The following is an 18,710-nucleotide window of genomic DNA, read 5'->3' as shown; positions in this document are numbered from 1 at the left end:
ATGCTGTCTCCAAAATGATGTAATTAGCCAGGCGTCCCGGGCAGGGTAGCAGCAGCCTCGACCCTGCTTGCATTGGTGGAGAGGTGCGCACACACGCATGCACATGCGCGCACACACACTCTCTTCACTTAAAGGTTGTGGGCTCCCGGCGAGAGGCCAGTGTCGGGGGTTTCCAGGAATATGTTTTCATTTAAGACTCAAAACACCATAAAGAGAGGTAGTAGTTTGCACAATAAACGTACACTTTCATTTCATTTTGAGCCCTTCCACTGCGGTTTCAGCTGGTGGCTTATGTTTGTAATGTATAAGAGAGCTGGGGGGCGGTGTATAAAACAAACGTTTGATAATTTGAGGTTATGGAATTCCCTTTGATGTGTGCAGTGGGGTTTGTTTCTAGTTGTTGGACAGAGATAGGGAATGTGTTTGTTTACCCAACATCAAACCTTTGCTGCTTCCTATAAACCAAGACAAAACACTTTTGTTTTCATCCCAGTTTAATAATTATATTTTAAACACCTTTAGTGTAAGCAATTTAAATGGGAATCAGACCCACAACATGTTTACAACTTCTCACCATAGCAACCTGCTATATCTAATCTTAGTTAGTTTGAAAGCTCCCTCTCTCTCACCCTTCTAATCAAGATTCAGGAAGGAGATTGGTCTCCAATGACTTATATGCTAATGACCTGAGAGTAAATATACAGGGATGTTATTATTTAGGGGGGGGGGGGCATTTTTAAAGTTATTTTCCTGTTTATGTAGTGTGGATGCCTAGGGGACATGACCAGAGCCAAGTGTTAGTATGCTGGGCGTGTCGGGTCGTGTAACACTGACCTGACTCATTTGGCTGAGACAGATCAGGTGATTCACCAGAGGATTAAACTCAACCTCAAGTTCAACCTGTCAGGCTGTGACAAGGAATTAACATAGAATACAAGCTACATTAGATCAACACATAGGTAGGTACAAAAATGGGAGCCACTAGAAACTGACTCAAAACTAAGTTGATACTCAAACTAAGGTTTTTAGCATCAAAATGATATTCTGAGAAACATACAGTTAAAATATGGCAGCAATTAGACAAACATGGATTAAAAAGTAAGAAGACATTTTAAGTAAAAAAATAAAAAAGGTTTTATAACTTAAAAAAAACATTTTTTTCATACCTGGCAGTGTTTTTAAATGTTAGACCTCCCCTGTGCCTGTCAGAATTCCAGGAGCAGCAGCATCGCCAAAGAACACAAAAACAAGCTGTTTGCTATCACCGCATTCCCATGGGATCGGACCCACCAGGGTGTGCCCATCCCGCAGAAACTTACATTCATCTGCACAAACATACACATACACACTGCACGCCACACACACACACACAGAGAGACACACACACTTCCATCCCGTAATGAGGTGGGTGTTTACAGTCCCAAAAGGCCTCAGAAAGGAGGCTATCAGTGCGAGCGATTAGCCAGTCCCGCTCTTGAATCAGCCACAAGAGAAAAAGGGATTAAGATTCCTGAGATGTGGGATGTGGGGCCTGCAGTGTTCATTCACACACTTCCTCTCCCTAATACAGACCACACGTTCCCAGAGGCTCTGAAGCAATGCTGATCTGGCAGTTCGAAGCTGCAACAGCAACAGCAGGCAAGGAGAGTAAACAAAGCCCTGAAAAAGAAACAAATAAATGCTCCAACTCCCTATTACCTGCCCAGTGAGTTATGCGTGTGTTGGAACTGATATGGGATGATGATTTAGTTCATATAAGTTTTTTAAGAAACCAGTTTGTTCCTTTCCTAATTGGCAAGTTTTTGTATGGATTTAGCCTGAGGAAAAAATGACTAACACCAACAATCTCACACCTCTGTCCTCTCCTCAGGTGGAACGGAGGAACATAACAGAAATATAGAAATCATCTAGTCAGACAGGAGAGGCCCCAGTTCCAACAAAGCAGGCGCCTGTCATTTCCCCCCTCGAGCATTAGACAGTAAAACACACACCTCGGCTGCTGTCTCTGTTCAAAGCAAAGCACAGAGCCTGTGCAGTTTCTGAGCGAGGGGTAAATCGACAGTGGGTTTGTGGCATGTGAAGGGAGTGCTAATTGCGCTCTGTCCTCATGTTCATAGCCTACAGCTCTCAATCCACCTGGGCGCTCCTCTAGCCCTGCAGCATGTCTGACACCTGACCCCTATAAGGAACTGTACGTTATGGATGACCCTCCCTTCAGTAAAATATATTTTTACCCAACCCTCCCTGCACACACAAAAAAAAACAAGTGACCCTCCCCTATACCCAAAATAATAATTCAATCATAATGTGGATAGCCGATAACATGTCTACCATTTACCCTCACTCTTAGGACAGGTCAGAGCCTTAGGTATGCACTTTTAGAAGCTGTTCTTCTTCCTGTCAGCATTACATTTGTAACGTAGCAATTTTGATAGTGCACAGGGCTGTGGGCTAGAAGGTTGTGGGTTTCGAAGACCGCCGTGGACAAGAGTAGGGTGGAAAGATCTTCTTTATCAGAGAAAAAATATATAATTCAAGCAATTCTACATAATTTTACATGAGTAGGTTGATGATTATTGGGATGAATCTTGTCCTGGAGGCAGAACTGAGCAATTTCTGCTTGATGGGCCCACTGAAAAGCAAAAATTATCTGAGCATGTACTTCGTATAGCCTATAGCCTATAGTATAACTACAGGCTTTGTATCATTTTATTGAGACCACAGGCACAAGGTGCACCTGATATTGCACAACCAGCAGAGAATCAGGGATGAGAGGCAGAATGGGAAATTTAGAAATTTCATCGATTACAAATTACATGACCCTCTCCTAGACTAGATTAAAAAAATACTAAACCCTTCCTCTGATTGAAATTGGAAAAACATGTCCCTCCCCCATTTTTCTCCGGGTCCCAGTTCCAGAAATGTCGAACAGTCCCTAACTCCTCTTTTTTTCTCAGCGATTCTCTTGGAACTCCCCCCCCCATCATTCCCCTGATAACTCCCCCAGGTGCCCTCTCGTGCCCTCTGACCTCTCCATCGCCTCTGCCTCTCTGTGAACCTGCTCTCACATTCCTCCAAGACACCCCAGCCCTGAAACACGAGACCACGGTGAGCTCATCGCCACTCTCAGGAGTTAGAGGAGTTAAACAACATAACAAAAAAAGACAACCATTGTTGGACGGGTTCGAACTGGTTGTGTGTGTCAGTGTGTGAAGGTTGAGGCTGCTCAGGGGTTAAGTTACATACACTCCTCACGCAAGAGGAGGAAGCGAAACGACTGCCGACGTCCTGCTCTGTCTCTCTCTCTCTCTCTTTCAGCTCTTTCTCGCCTCTCTGACTGGTGCCTGTAGTTTCCGCCCGACACACGTCTGCCGCTTGCTACATGCTGCCCGACAGACGCTGCGCTCTTTAAAGATAACGAGCCCTCACTACCCTGCCGTCCGGGAGCTGTCCTGGGATGCGTGTGTAACTCCGGGAGGTCGCCGCTCTCTCTCTGACCCTGATCTGACCACCAGCTGCCTCAAAAAACGGTAAGAGCCCCTCTTCTAATGAGTGTCTGACAACATGTGAGAGAAAGTAACAGCAGAGAGAGTGTGAGAGAGAGAGAGAGCGTGAGAGACTAACAACACCCCACGGCACTTAAAGCAAGGCTCCAAACTCAAACTCCCTGGATCTTTGTGATTCAGGCTGAGATAGCTAGGAGAGCAGTGAAGACACACTTAATCGGTGCAATCATAATTAAACCAATCAGTGCGTCTGCATAAAGAGGTAGAGTTTGAGCGAAGGAAGAACATACTCCCGAAAGGGAGCCACTGGATCTGAATACAAGGAAGCTATTTCTAAAATTTAAATGGTGCTATTAGATACAGTAGTCTATCCATTTTTAAGGCATTGGCCATTGGCCACAACCCTAACCCTTTCCAGTTCACTGACTGTTGTGCAGTTTGAGCTATGTATTTTTGGCCAATGAAACTTGTTTAACTTGTTAATGTAGTGTTTACTAGGATAATTCCCTTGTGAAACGTTTCAGAAAGATTGTGATGCGTTCAGACAGAGCAAACCTAGAATGACTTATGGTATTTTTTATAGCCTGATAAAGTAGGGTATTATTCTGGGTAGCTGAGAAAGATAGGCTCTTAGGAGTAGCCTGGAAATTGTGAAGATAATGGTACATTTTAAAAGCTGGTACACACTTTTGATATCTTGTTAAAATATTTTTGAATCACTTTCCAAATGAATATTATAAAATATTTGGTGAGGCGTACTTATCAGTGAGAGGTGTTGTTAATTTCATGGGCTTTTATCTGTTGCATTTGACATGATCTGACTGCTGTATACTCTTACATTAAAATCGAAATGATCAAGAAAAACATTTAGACGCATTAGCCCAACCGTGGAAGAGCTCTAGTTGTGAATTCATTAAAGATCAGCGGCTTTTTAAAAAAGGATAAAAAGAGGTTATGATTTGATTTTAGATACGTTCTTTTCACACTGTTTGCACTGGGGTTTCTCATACAGTACTTTCTTTTATCTCTATGTCAGTTTTAATTTCAGTGAAAAAGCAGGAACTCATAAGGCCCTTGCCAAAACTGCAGTTTGATTATTGAACCATTGTTAAACAAACCCCACAATATTTTTTGTAATTCTACCATGTAAAATGGTATTTTCCCTACCTTCAATTAACACATTCCTCAGAAACCAGAACTCTATTCACATACTATTTAATCATGATGTAACTATGACATCAGAACAACATATTGCTACTTGCTACGTGATAGGAGCATCAGGTTTGGTAACAGGTTTGATACCACTACAAAGAACAGTTACACGTCTCCACTTAGAATATGTCATACCAACCCTCGCTTTAGGTGCCTCGGGAGTGCATGACCTAAATCTCCATTAGTGTCTTGAGTCAGATGACCGTCGGGAAACTCAGTCATGAATCAAGCATTGTCTAGAGCAGCAACTTGGCCTCAGGGCACAGCCCAGAAATGCAGGGAGGGAGGCCAGGGAGAGCAGAACATACATGGCAAACTGAGAGCCAGGGATAAGGGAAGAACCGTACTGAGTTATAACCTACTGCCTTCAACCCTCACCTTCTTCTGGGCATCAGAAAAAGAGGGAGAGAGAAATGACCTCCCGCAGATGAAAGAAAAATAGAACCAAATACCAGCGGGCAATGTCATTAGTGCTAAAGGAATGGATAATGTGTAATTGACCTAAAAAGTCTATATGTGGAAAAACATACTGTACTAGAATTTGTGAGCTAACCTTTCCTTGGAACTTGATGACAGATGAATGTAAATAAAATACAAATGTTGTGTGTCTGAATAATTGTAAAAGTAGGATCCTAAAATAGTGCATAAGCATAGTACAATATATCAAATAATTTGATTATTTACATTTTTACCATCAGCCACATTTAATTAGTTCACACTGGGCACATTTACATTTTACATTTTAGTCATTTAGCAGAGCGACTTACAGTAGTGAATGCATACATTTCATACCTTTTTATTTATTTATTTATTTCGTACACAGACAGGGCACAGACATCAGTTCAATAGCTAGTTTTGATTTACATTTGGTTAAGTTGTCAACTAATGTGAATTCAACGTGAAATCAACAAAAAATGTCATGTGTCATTGGATTTAGGTTAAAAGTTGGGTGAAAAAAAGACAAAACTCCCATATGTTGATGACTTTCTTCAAATCCAATCAGTTTTCCATATTGATTTAATATCATTACATTTCATTTTTTTGGTTGGAATGACATGGAAACGTCTTTGATTCCACCAGTTTTTGCCCACTGGGTTGTTTCAAAATTGAGCCCAATTCCAGATGAAAAAATATGAATTTTGTTTATTTAGACGTCAATGATTTGTATTTATTTATAGGATTTTTAAAACATATTTTTATGTACTATAAAAAAAATGAAGATGAATCTATAAAAACACAAAAACATCATTTTAACTGATTCTAACCCACTTTCAGATTAATCACAGAAAATGTTTTAGCCTTCTCGTGATAACTGCGCTGTGTGCGTCCTCTCTTGGCTAGAGCATGGATATCCAGAGAGCAAAGTAGTTTGTGACTGACTGAATTCTGAGAGTCATTTTATGGGCTGTGAGCAGCAAGGCTGGACGGGCCATTGTTGTTTGTTTTGGAACGTTCAGAAGGCGGCCAAGAGAGCACTCCGGAGCTCCGAGCTGCCAGCAGCCAAGGCTTCCCGCGCAGTCTCTCTCTCTCTCTCTCTCTCTCTCGTTCTCTTTCTTTCACTCTTCTCTTGCTCTCGCTCTCTCTCACTCTTTACTCTCTCTCTCTCTGTCTCTCGCTCAGTCTCTGTATTTTCTCCTCTGTCCAGCCACCGTCACAGTAGACTCATTTAACAGGCATCACGTCTCTGACCACTGACCACCGACTCCCCCTTCATGCCTTAGTGCCTCTTCCACTCTCAATCAGACACTAAACCATCAGTCATTATTCATGTTGCTATTGCAACATCTATTCCATTCCATATCATTCATCACGAATATAGTCTGAATTCATTGCGGTTTAATCAACAAATACATTAGCACATATCCAAGATAAACTTTGTGGACTTTGTGCAAGCCTATACATTTGGTTGTTCACTTGCCCAGGGCTTGTAATGTAAAGGCATGCTCATCCAAGCTCTGCTACCTGCCCTCCTCTGGTTTCAGTCTGTCGGCTGCGTTCAGATTGCTAATAGCAGGCTCAGTTGACGACCTGGCTGCGACAGTGCTGCCTGGCAGGCAGATCTTTTATCCCTGTGGCCCGTGATGTGGGGGTGGAGTGTGTGTGTGTGTGTGTGTGTGTGTGTGTGTGTGTGTGTGTGTGTGTGTGTGTGCTCGCGTGCGTATGTATGTATGTATTGCTTTGGCAGTAGCCCAACAGAGGGCTGTAGGCCTGGGCAGCAGCGTGATCACCTCTCTGCTTTTTATCAGCCAGAGGGAGAAAGTACTGTCCCCTCTCCCTGTCTGTCTTCCAGCAGCCAGTAATATCAGCCAAGCCACTCACATTTTCACATGACCCACAGACCTGGCCTGGAGCAAAGCAAGGCTAAACTATCATATCCCACGACACACCTTATTTTTGACTGGCATGAAAAATTGACAGCCCTCCAGCTAAATATCTGAGAGAAAGCTTTTGACACACCACCTCATCTCAGGGTTAAAAATCAGGTCCACAAAACTTGTTGACTGGCTGGCCTCATTCATATTCTGTCACTGCGAGAAACAGAGGTGTTCAAACTTAATAAGTCAGCTGGTACACACGTTTGATATCTTGTTTAAATAATTTTGAATCACTTTCCCAAAAAATCTAATATATTTGGTGAGGCGTAGCAATTATTCACTTCTACTTATCAGTGAGAGGTGTTGTTAATTTCATGGGCTTTTATCTGTTGCATTTGACATGATCTGACTGCTGTATACTCTTACGTTAAAATCAAAATTATCAAGAAAAACATTTAGACGCATTAGCCCAACCGTGGAAGAGCTCTAGTTGTGAATTCATTAAAGATCAGCTGCTTTTCAAAAAAGGATAAAAAGAGGTCATTTTAGACACCTTCTTTTTACACCACGTTTGAAAAATTGACAGCCCTCCAGCTCAACATCTGAGAGAAAGCTTTAGACAAGCCAACTTATCTCAGGCCTAAAAATCAGGTCTACAAAACTTGTTGACTGACTGGCCTCATTCATATTCTGTCAGAGCTGTTCAAACTTAATGAGTCAGATGTATTTTTTTGCTCCGAGAACGGAGAGAAAGTGCATGTGTTTGAATAATCCACATCAAACGAGGCGCTATGTCAGGGGAGGGTTACGCATATATTTTCCTAGTTATTCCCATCCAACACCAGTAAGCAGGACAGGAGCAGCGATGAGAGGAAGAGGTATTGTTTTGATCAGGCAGTAGGAGAGGCAGCCAGGACCAGGATGTTGTTTTCCTGCATGGGGCTGCTAGGACATATGGAGGATATTAGGCTCTGTTATTTTTCTCTCTCAGCCTGACACTGCAGCCCTAGTGAAACATGACTCAGGATGAATGGGTCTTTTAGTCCAGGGTCTGTCTTCCCACACATTGTACTGGGATTAAAAAAAAAAGAAACACACGCATGAACACACTCAGAAACGCACACGCGCACGCACGCACGCACGCACGCACACACACACACACACACACACGCACACACACACACAGAGCTATCAGATACCTCACGCTGACCCAGCTCTGCCTCTCTCCCCTCCCCAATCCTTTTTTGGTGGTTTCTCTTCCCATAATTTTATCCCTGATAGAAGAGAAGAAGAAAAAACATCCTTCTGTCTGAATACAGATAAACAAGACATTGACTGACTGTGGTTATCTATATTCCTAAAGTAGGCTACCATCCCGAATCGGCTAGTTGGACTCAATGAAACAAAATGCGGCCACTAGGGGGCCTTTTTTTTATGAACTGAATCAGAAAAAGTGGAATACACAAGGTGTAATTTCCAAAATCTGTTGTGCATCAGGAGTTTTCCATTTGTTATGTCAGTCACTCAGTTAGCCCATGTCAGCAGTGCTCTGCTATATGCAGAGGGGGTCCAGATTTAGAGGGGGGGCCCAATACACAGAGTGGGCCTATACGCAGAAGGGGCCTATACGCAGAAGGCGCTCCCAATCCAAATCACACTTAGGGCCCCAAACGGGCTAGAGGCGGCACTGGTTTAGGCCCAGAAGGGCCCAATTTACCCTTAGGGCCCATATTCAGAGCCCCTTTGTTTTGATTCTGTCTGAATCGCTGCGGGTTGGACCTCCTTATTAGATTCTGTCTACGTTTCCACTTGCGGTGCAGACAAGCCTCTGACAGCCTTTATCCAGTTACATCTGAGCCCAACAGCGCTGGGGCTCACTTTTATTCTGCCATTATGAGGGCAGAGGGCTCCTAATGCATATCGCTAATGCCACCTGGAGTTCGAGTAAACAGGGCTGACTGCCACACAGTGGGGCTCCAACGCCACGGCAACGACCCACCGTTTAAACTCAAACAAACTGCAGCCAACCAATCAGAGGGAGTGTCTCAGCCTTGGGCTGACCAGGGTGATTTTAGCCAGTGAGAGTTATAGAGACATATTTAATGGGCTTACTCGCATCTCTCTTGGAGGGTGCAGCAGATCAGGGCTGTCATTTGCTGGAATGTTCTTGTTGCTGGGAGGGTTTTTTGCTGTATCGTGTGATGAAGTAGTTAGACGACACATGTCAAGGTTCATCTATCCCTGTGTGTGTGTATGTGTGTGTGTGTGTGTGTGTTTGTGTGTGTGTGTGTGTTTGTGTGCGCGTGCTTGTGTTTGTGTGAATGTGTGTACGTCTGTGTGTATGTTCAGTCAGACAGTACAGAGACCTGTAGTTCTGAAAGCTGTATCATGTCCATTAATTCAGCTCATTCGAGGTGGGATCGGATGGCCTTCCCAGAATCCCCCAGGGACCCCGGCGTTTTTCTTTGAGGGTGCCTCGTCGTCCCCAAATGATACAGGATTCAATTTCAAACCCCTCAGCATATCGCCCAGCAATTGCTTTCTGCGGCAATTTATTATGGCACGTTAAAAGATTCCAAGAAGTGAGTGAGTTTGTGTTGGCACTAAAACAACGGTGGTCAGTTACATCTCCTTCACACTCAGCGTAGCTAGAAGAGTCACCCTTTTTTGTTTCTGCTGAGCTCTAGCTGTTTCAACATCAAGCCCCTAAAAAAATCTGTCGGTTGCCACTTTTCCATAACAATATCAAAGAAGAGGAGATGGTTGTGGGCCCATTGGTTGACCTGGTCCCCTGGGGCATATAGGCTTACCGGCTCAGAATATGCACTGAGCAGCATCAAAGCCCAGAGCGCTAAGGCTGATAGCTTGTGGTGACATTGCACTGTGGGACTGAGGCAGTCTCGGCCACCATTACACGTATACCCTGGATCAGCCAGTTATAATCAATTTTCCACCCAAGATGTCTCCCTGCCTCCCACATGTTGTTGAAGCATATGGCCCATTGAAGCGAGAGGAAAGACAGACAGAGGGAAAAATAAGTCCAGTGGCACTGCTGAAAAAATACAGAGACAGACAGACAGACAGACAGACAGACAGACAGACAGACAGACAGACACTAGCCTACAGGAAAAGTGCACTAAACTGAAGAAAAAAACCCGATACATAAAGGCAAGAAACGGAAGCAGTTTTTACTAAGAACTTTTCGAGCAAAAGCAGTGAATTCCTACTGGGTTAAAACTTAGTTAACCTCTTACTGTGTAAAGCCACATCATTATCTGCTAAACCCTTCTCTCATCTCCGTACAACCACATAGACTATGAATTTCAACACTGCTTCTATTGTAGCTATTTTCAGAACATAGTACTGTATCAATTCAAGACTTCTTATCGGTAGGTCTTTGCAAGTCGACAGGACATTCCTGGGCGCGTCTGTTTTTGCGCCGCGCTATTTCAAATGCACTCATGAGTGGAATTTGTTTTGCTTCAGTTGAATGTTGCAAGTCAAATGCCATGGAACGAATGCCTTTAAAAGACGCTCATCCTGGGTGTGGTACGTCAATGAAAAGAAATGCGACTTTGTGTGTTTGTGCATCTCTGTAATATGGCTTGTGTTTGTGGATGCACTCCCACATGTGTGTGTGTATGTGCATCTCTGTAATATGGCTTGTGTTTGTGGATGCACTCCCACGTGTGTGTGTATGTGCATGCTGATGTGCCTACCTGTGCATGTGTGCGTGTGTGCGTGTGTGTGTGTGCGTGTGTGCGTGTGTGTGTGTGTGTGTGTGTGTGTGTGTGTGTGTGTGTGTGTGTGTGTGTGTGTGTGTGTGTGTGTGTGTGTCTTGACATCTATATGTAAAAGCCCATTACCCAGACAGGGGAATATGTCTGTACATGGAGACAATAGGGGTCAAGTGTTCTCCTTTTACACAGAGCAAACGCTCACTCAGGGAGAGGAGATGAAGTGTTGGCCCTGAGAAAATAGTCCCCCAGTGTCTACTGTCTATATAGGCTACTATACCAAACCTGTCACTGGAACCAGATTAGAAACTGATGAACCTCCACTGAAAAATTATGAACCTTGAAATGCCCATTGAATAAATGTATAAGGCATTTTTAATCGATATTCTTCAAGAATCAATGGGTATATATAATTTGTTTAAATGATCAAAAATGTGCCTTTGACCATCCCCCTTTGTCATTTAAAAAAATAAATTATCCCCCTTTTATAAAAAACAGTATCTCTAGAATTGTAAAATATTAGGATGGTAGGAAAGTTTTACTGTAGATATACAGTAGCTGCCTGTACATTAATTTACTTGATTAATAAACAATAAATGGATTTAAGCAATCTAGACACACTACACAGAGAGACGTCTGAATCCAAATTAGACTGAAACTCCACATACTATATAAAACAAATATAGTTGACATTTCCCTTATGACTAAGGAAATACAACAACAAAAAAGCATATACAAAACTATCTAGCCCGTAACTAAGGACAAAAGTGTTATTTTTTAAATTCTTGAACTAGGAACAAGAAACATTACTTTCTCAAGAAAACGATTATGAAGGTTGGATGTTATTCAACAAACACACCACTAATTACTCCATCAATTAAAACCGTTAACATTTTTAAGTCCATTAGCATTTTTGACACTACACATTTAAGTGCTCATTACTTGTGCTTTAGGTTAGCATGAGCAAATGTACCAGTACACTGGAGTGTACATGGTAGTGTGTTTTTCTTCTCCGACGCATCCACCACCAACACCACCACAGTTTTTTCTCTGCAGATGTTCACGGCAAAAAAAAAGAAGCTATATCAACAACCTGAACATTCTCCTGCTGTCACAACAGAAATCTCCATAATGAGATATAATAAGCTTTAAGGTTTTGGCCGAGTACGCCACATATTTTTCAGTTACAGACTCGCATTAACTCTCTCCATCTGCTAACACTCATAGAGTACAGCGAGCAGCTCGGTTTTCCTTCCATTCTCCAGTATTCTACTATGGCCTGGTGGAGAGTAGGGAGAGTTATGTGGCTGTTGATGAGTTATGCTGAGTTAGAGCTCTGGAGTTAGAGGCCTTGGGCAGAGCGGCCTTGGACCCTGTTCCGTTGGAAGACTATCAGAGTGCACAGTCATTAGAAATCCCTCATTTTCACTCCACTGTGTAAAAGCCAGAGTGGCATCCGCCTCAATAAGCCCAGCAAAAAGAATCACCTCCGATGGAGGAAATTGGCTGTGGGTAAAGAGGGAGAGTTTGAGGGTGAAGTTATTCTTTGGCATTCATCGGCTCTGGCTGGCTCGGTAAACAACGCTAGGGAAGAATCAAGTCAGGCTTTTTTTCCAGTAAGTACTCTGAGTATTAAGGAGGTGACAAGTAGCTTTCATAAAATCCCTTAATGACCACAGAAAGGATCCCTGTTTAAATGTATATTTTCATTCATCAGGTCCTATGCTATGGCACTATTCTATAGGCCTACTGTGTATCCTCGCCTGAAGCCATACTTTACTATGAAAATATATGAAAATTACTGTAAACGGCTGAATGACAGCTATATCAAACTAAGTGTAATTGTTGTGTTGTTTCAAAAGCTGATTGTCTAGTTACAGGAAATGCTTTTATTAATCCAATGGCTTTGTAGTTTTTTACAACTTCTTTATCTGGTAAGAAAGACAGGTGTTGTTTGCATTCAGAATGTATCTTGTCGTAAATAATAATTATAGTCTCAGATGAAACCAGAGAAAACAGATGGAAACACTGCTGATTGATCTTAGTTAAGTGAATTCCCGTTAACCTGATACAGTATAACGCCTCCATCGCTTTGGCTAGTCATAAATGAGTCATTATCAAAACAAATCAAATTGAATGAACTAATCCAGTAGATGATTTCATGGTCTTCCCGAGGGCGTTTCTGGCAAAAGAATGTATTCTCAATCAACATGCCTTGAGACACTGATCAGCTCGTGACACAGAAGGTCAATTATGTGCTTTAACCCTTAATAGACCAATGAAAACTTGTGAAAGGGAACCTGATCCTAGATCTATCAACTTCTAGGTGTAGAATTACTGTATTATGTTAGCTTCAACAGAGCCAATACTATAGGCTCTCATTGTTGAGTTAAACTGAACAAGTGAGTAATGGAGCAGTTGGCCTTTGTTCTACTTGGGGGGGGGGGGTGACAGATGAGGTAGGGAGGGTAGGGGTAGATGTTTGGCTACACAGAGCAGGAAAAAAAACGCTGCTGCGTTGACAAGAGCGAAAGGGTGTAATTGCTGCCTGGGAAGGGGAAGTGTGAGAGAGGGAGAGCAAGGAATTACCTGACACTCGGTGTGTGTGCGTGCGTATGTGTGTGCGTATGTGTGCGTGCGTGCGTGCGTGCGTGCGTGCGTGTGTGTGTGTGTGTGTGTGTGCGTGTGTGCCTGACACTAGCCTGTTTGTAATTAAATTCTGTCAGTGGGCCGGATAGGTCGGAGTGCGTTGAGAGATTGGTAGGCTCAACTGGGCACGCTCAGTGGCGGTACTGTTTGCTGTACCTCACCCTGTCTTGTATCCAGTGTAGAAGCCAAGAAAAACTCCAGCAAGAGAAGTGACAGGTCTCTCCTCCTCCCTATCATCATTGTGATCTCTCTCTCTCCCCCCACCTCTCCCTATTCTTGGCATAGTTCAGCTTGTCTATCTATGAGGGGCTTGGATTCCTCTCTGTAAGAGTAATAACAATGACTTTCTGACTGTGTTACTGAAGTGCTGTGATGAATGCTGGGGAGTTGAAAACACTACTTTCTCTGACACCTGCAGGCAGTGGTGTGTGTGTGTGTGTGTGTGTGTGTGTGTGTGTGTGTGTGTGTGTGTGTATGTGTGTGTGTGTACACGTGCATGTGAATGAGTGATTACCTGTGTGCACGCATGTGTGTATGTGTGTATGCGTGCCTGCGTTTACGAGCTTATGACCCATACCCAAACTGACACAATTCAGTTGGCCATACTTCCTTTTCACGTAATCTCGTTCCTCTACTGGTCGGATGAGCATAGGGTTTCATAACGCGTGAGTGCTATCTCGACAGAGATAGCACTCACCTGAAACAATGTTTCAGCATAAAGGGCTCCATTTATAAACAATGTTTCAGGTGATAATAAAACATTGAGTTACTTTTCCCTCAACTTCTTTCTCTTAGTTTCTAGCAAGTCAAGCTAGTTTACACAGAGCAGCTAACGATAGCTAACTAACTAAAAGCTAGGCTCGGTTGAAGATGGTGTAGCTACACTTCATAAACAAATGTCATTACCGTCACAAGAAACTTTTCCGAATTAAAACGTGAGGCTACAGTCATATAATATAATTGGCTTAACATCCAATGTTGTACGCAACGGACTGCAACGCAACGGACTGCAAATTTGGGATGTGAATGGGGCGTTACATTCTTGTATGCGTGTGTATGTGTTTGCATGTACAGACAGCATGAAGGGCTCCATTTATAAGTTATTCTTGTTAGCCAATCAGTTGAACTGGACTGAAGCCAACTCTCAAGTCCTGAGGTGGGTTTTCTAACACAACCCCTGTGCTACACGACAGTTACCGTTCCCCCACAAAATCCAGACATGCACAGATAGCTAGAGAGGAACGCACATGTGCTAACACTCTCCTTCCAAAAGATACATTTAAGAGGACATTGTTTGAACCTACATCTCTCTGGCAAACCGCCTCCCCCACAAAATATCTCTAAAACACTTCCATGTGCACGTCTAGAGCATTCCCCAGTCCTGACTACCAATCCCAGGCTTTTCACCTCAAAGTCACTGGACACCCAGGAGAAAACAGATACTCATGAGAAATACCTGCTCACTCTAATTGGGGAAAGAGGGATACATTCAACTGACATGTCTTCTGCATTGAACCCAACCCCTCTGAATCAGAGAGGTGCGGGGAGCTGCCTTAATCAACATCCACATCATTGGTGCCCGGGGAACAGTGGGTTAACTGCCTTGCTCAGGGCAGAATGACAGATTTGTACCTTGTCAACTCAGGGATTCAATCCAGCAACCTTTCGGTTCCTGGCCCAACGCTCCTACCCGCCATGCTACCTGCCATAACAGTTTTAAATAACGCAGGGGGAATTTTTGACATGCCTCACACGTGTTGACTATTGTTTTTATTTTCTCAGGGAAACAGAGCCAAGGTTGTTTTATTACAGTCATAATCTCACACGGGAGACATATCCGTGTGTTAAGGGGACTTAAGATGCTTTAACAACCGTTGTTGGGCAGGACACACCTCAATGTGAAATAAAAGTGTTGGTACTAAGATCGTGGGGAGAACAAAGGGGTTTACTGTTTGTGGGAATGCCACTTCACCGTTTCGCGGACGCAAACCTACCAACCTGCGGTTTAAATGAGTTTGTTTTTGTTATTTTTTTTCAATTTGTTTTCCTCGTGCCTGCTGTTAATGTGAATGTGGTTCAGCAAAACTGCGGCATGCACAGCAAAATTACACACACTGCTTTGACAGTGCAGCGATCACGCTAAAGCCACCCTAAACCACCACATTAATCACATCAACAGTCTCAACAAGTAGCTCGGCATGACAAATGTGTGTGGGCAGTGTGTGCACACGCACAGCAGGGAAGACATGGCGCTTAGTATATGCATTACACACATCAAGATTATGTTTAATCAGACCCAGGCTTGCTTGCTCTATGTGGCGAAACATTGCATAGAACACATGGGCTGAATGGCACATCAATTCAACAAAATCTGATTCTGTTCTCGTGTTCTAAGAACGTGTTTTTTTTCTGACAGATAACAATAGTACACAGTACTAGCAGTAAATACACCACGCAGAACAAGGGTGCTGCTGCATCTAAATATAACACAACATGGTCTCCGCTCCTTTTGATGTACAAGAGCATGGAATTGATACATGAATTTCTTAGCATCATAATCCTAGATATAGGATTCAATAGGGAAATAATTTCAAGGCACAAGCTAGAAACATAATTTAGAAAGTAAAAATTCCTTGACAAATGTCAATATTTCAACTTTAATTGTGCAATATGCAGAAATTGCTCCACAATTTCCTGTTTGCTAAAATTCTAATAGTTCGCCTAATTTCAGTTTGTGACAAAACAAGCAGACATTGTGTAGAGAATAATTGTATAATCTAAAACACTTTGAAATATCAAAAATATTGTATTTCCAGCTGTTTGAAGCTGGTGTACAAAACAATGAGTAAAAGACACAAAACGAAAGTTAAGAACGGGAAGCATAGAAATAGCGAACATAGAACAACTCTACAGCTTCTTTGACTTGCTTTCAATGAGAATGACAGATATAGAACTCAAAGTTCTATGTGAATTTGGTCTGGTTGCCCAAAAAGCTACATATTGCAGCTTTAAGTTAGTCTATTGTTTGAAAGCTTTTAGTTCGCAAAGAAAATGTAATGTGACAAAGCTAAAGACTTCAGTCTTGCTTCAGACAGATCGAAAATCTAACTAATGGAACTGCCCCCATGGGCAAAACCACATAACATTCATATCAAAGCCAATACATCTACCACATGAATTTCTAACCATGCAATCAGGGCCTTTGGCAAGTCAATGAATACTGTTGATCAGCCAGACGATAAGGTGAACCAACAGTGCACTGGAACTTTGTATGAAAGCAATGTTCTTATTAGTTATAAGACTGTTGATATCAGACCTTAGTTATAGGAATATTATCCTATCGTAAATCTCTGCAATTTAATCTAGGAGCAACAAGTCAAACCCATGACTGGAAGAAAAAAAGGGAGAGAATTTAAACCTCCAAAGAGTTGACAGTCCGTATCATTGACAAGATTACATTGAGTATCTGAGAGGAAAATCAGTACATTGTTACAGCATTGTTGCTTTGTGTTTACCTTAACCCTACACAACTGTATCAACATACTAATAGTATTATTATTGCTGCCACTGCATTGCAAAGTTCCTTGTGTTGCTTAGTCTTCGATCATCTCTTATTGCACTTTCATGAACATATTTCACTTTGTTGAAGTCCATTAGACCATGATCTCCATTAACCCTTAATGATGACCAGTTGTCCAGCCGTCTTCCACTTCCTCAGTAAAATGTTATTTTGGCAGTGGCCCTTAAAAATAACTAATGAAACTAAAACTATGATCACTCAATTTATCTTAATGCAATCGGACAGGTTTCCCCACTGTTTTTTACTTACCTGGAACAATGCAATTAATCTAGAGTTTTGCATTAAGAACGGAGAGAGAGAGAATGGACCGGAGGATCCGAGTAATACAAAATGAAAAGTCGTGAATCATATAGTGGGACTCCAGCTACTGAACTTTGCTACAATACAGTTTTTCATTTATTTATTTTTGTCATTTTTTTGAGTGGCCTGAGAGTCACTACTGACTGACTCCTGGAAAAATAGAGCGAGGTGATTCTGGCCCTCTCCCTGCAACGCTGAGAGGAGAGATATTAGCCATATGTGATTAATTTACAGCGCTATGCTTCAATTAATCTGCGCAGGGTGGCAGGCGCCAGGGTTGGGCCCTGTTCCACCTGCGAGAGAGGGATGAGAGAAAGAGAGTGAGAGATGAGAAATGGGAGATGAGAGAAAGAGAGAGGGGAGTGTAGAGAGAAAGAGAGTTAAGAGAGTTATCTTCTGGGGCAACGCAGCCCTGTGAAGGATGAGGGACGAAAGGGGATCCTTTTAATCGATAGATCTTACATAATCACTCACACAAACCCCATTCCCTCCTTCTCTCCCTACTCCTCTTCAGTTACTCTCCATCTCTCTGTCTATTTCTTACTCTCTCTCTCACTCTGCCCTCTTCCTCTCCCTCTTTCCCTCTGGAAAGCGTACACTAACACAGAAATATAATAACAGGAGGTCACACTTTATTTGGATAGTCTGGATTTTTCCATCTGTAGATGCTCTACAGATGGTCATACTATCAACAAACTATCTGCTGATAAGCAGCTGCTTGCTTACAGTTAAGGTTATGTTTAGAATAAGGTTTAGGGAAGGGTTCATTTTAGGGTTAGGATAAGGGTTAAGGTTAGGGTTAGAGCTAAGGTTAGTAGATAGTTAGTTGAAATGTTGCTGATTGTCTGTAGCTAGTCTGTAGGACATCTACTATCCCAAAATCTACTATCCCCAAAAAAGTGTTACCTAATATAAACCTGGAAGAGGGCAGCACATGTTCTAAAGGCGCTGTGTGATTCACCAGCCTAGTCCCAACAGCAACTGGGCAGTGTCGTGCTTCTAATCGTCTGATGTTAGAGATCCATAGCAGACCGCCTGAGGATGTTTGCAAGACTCTTTTCAAATGGGAAGACTCACTGTGGCAGTAAGTGAAAGCTAAGGGGTAGAAAATGGTAAATGCGAAACCCACATTGACCAGATGGTACAGATTGGTATGTGAGGGCTATTGCCTTAGCGAAAGCTATATGGGGTAAACATTTTATTTGCACATCTCGGTAATCTTGTTCAGTAGGGAGTTGGGAGAAGGCGGTAAAGGTCTCGTGAACAAAGAATTAGATATTACATATCATTAACTCATATAGGAAATACCAGCTACTAAACAAGTTCTAGGGAGGTAAACGTGTGGAATATACAACAATCCTAATTTCACAAATACTGTGGATTAAGTTTGTGTTGTATCTTGTATTTTTAG

At 42.5% G+C, this 18,710-nt stretch overlaps 1 protein-coding gene across 1 annotated transcript in view; it reads left to right on the top strand.

Moving 5' to 3' along the window:
* Positions 1-3,144: 3,144 nt before the first annotated feature.
* Positions 3,145-18,710, top strand: part of LOC106571616 (leucine-rich repeat transmembrane protein FLRT2) — a 35,236-nt gene continuing 19,670 nt past the window's right edge. Inside the window, exon 1 of the mRNA XM_014144885.2 lies at positions 3,145-3,530. The gene's annotated coding sequence lies outside the window, so the exon portion shown is untranslated. The remainder of the gene's footprint in view (positions 3,531-18,710) is intronic.

The sequence above is a fragment of the Salmo salar genome, chromosome ssa15 (assembly GCF_905237065.1).
Source record: "Salmo salar chromosome ssa15, Ssal_v3.1, whole genome shotgun sequence".
Lineage (NCBI taxonomy): Eukaryota > Metazoa > Chordata > Actinopteri > Salmoniformes > Salmonidae > Salmo > Salmo salar.
This window is presented reverse-complemented; position numbering and strand designations above follow the sequence as displayed.